Source organism: Furipterus horrens, unplaced genomic scaffold (genome assembly GCF_987537825.1).
Source record: "Furipterus horrens unplaced genomic scaffold, mFurHor1.1.pri manual_scaffold_9, whole genome shotgun sequence".
NCBI lineage: Eukaryota > Metazoa > Chordata > Mammalia > Chiroptera > Furipteridae > Furipterus > Furipterus horrens.
The window spans coordinates 58,246,678-58,248,127 of NW_028327179.1; the positions used below are offsets into that span (position 1 = coordinate 58,246,678).

Below are 1,450 nucleotides of genomic sequence, written 5' to 3' on the forward strand. Positions count from 1 at the left end.
ATCATTATTCAAGGAAAATCACAATGATCAGTGGCAGACTGTAAAGTAGTGCAGCTAACCGTCTTTAAAGTTTCTTCTCATTTAAAATATGGTTTCACTTGAAAATTAAACCATGTCTGTGATATCACCAAAGAGATTTAAGTTGCAGGCAAGTAGAATGTCAAATGCCTTGCAACTGGTTGTCTTCCCAATAAGACAGTCTTACAGATTTAGAGACTTGTTTGTTGGTTATGTTACATAAATTAACATGTGTTTTCTGTTTTCAAAGGGCATAAGCCTATGATCTCATTACCTGAGTGATTGTGTGTACGCATAAGCCTCACTTGATCCTCTCTGCAGCGCTGCCTCCTGAGACTCAATGGTTTGGCTGAACTAAATGGCTGGGTTGGGGAAGAATGGGGTGGTCTATGGGCTTCACTTTAAAACTGGTTTCTCTTTTCTATCCTAATGGCTTGGACAGAAGGGGCCCAGAGGTCTGAGAGGGGGGAAACATAAACTATTTCCCTCAGCCCAAATTAAGTATGGTGGGCAAAAGGGTTTTGGACAGGCGAGATGTGCCTAGCACACCTTCCTCCAAAGAAGCCCCCTTTTTTTTTTCCTAATGTGGAACATTGAAAAATTAATCCCTGCCTTTTGTCATCTAGTAGTTATGGATTGAATGATGTCTTGTAACCCTTTTTGTCAAATCTGTTGCCCCCAGAACACAAAGATGCCAGCCTGTTAAACCAAGCATGCCATTGTCCAGAGACAGCCAACTGACCTGGAGCCTGCACGATCCTTCCCCATGTGGGAAGGCCACCCTCCCCTCCACACCCCCACTATTATTAGGGATTTCTGGACCCAAGGATAGGTAGGACGACGACCATGTCCAGCTTGAAGCAGCTAGAGGAGCTCGAGACCTTCGCCCATTGTCCTTTACAAGATCACAAAGGGTCTTAATATCTGAGAGGGAGGGATAGGTTTTTTTTACGAACCATGGGTATGGACTTGGGGGGGTATTACTGGGGAAGGGAGATGCTAGGTGGAGGGGAGTAAAGGGGAGAAAATTGGAACTATTGTAACAATATAATCAATAAAGAAAAGCTGGGAATAAAAGTATGGAACAGTTCATGAATTTGAATATCATTCTTGCACATGGGCCATGCTAATCTCTGAATTGTCCAATTTTAGTGCATGTGCTGCTGAAGTAAACACTAGGTTACTTTTTATACAGGGTAGGGTGTCATGATCAAATACACACATTATAGCAATTGAGATAATTAAAAAATAGTTTAGGTTAAAGAGAGAAGATGGCGGAGGAGTGAGGGGAGGCGGTGCCTTCTGGCTCCCGATACTCGGCTGTAGTTTGGACTAATTACAGACAGAACATCTCAGTGAGCAGCTGGATACTGGCAGGAGTTGAGCCTTGGCATGGCTAGATTAGAGAAAACCATCTGGGACTGACCTGTTT

At 43.4% G+C, this 1,450-nt stretch overlaps 1 non-coding gene across 1 annotated transcript; it reads right to left on the reverse strand.

Annotated features, from left to right (window-relative positions):
* Nucleotides 1-1,091: 1,091 nt before the first annotated feature.
* LOC150001815 (U6 spliceosomal RNA) lies at nt 1,092-1,194 on the reverse strand. The gene has a single exon (XR_016513275.1). It is a non-coding gene; the product is annotated as a U6 spliceosomal RNA (small nuclear RNA).
* Between the last annotated feature and the right edge of the window lie 256 nt (nt 1,195-1,450).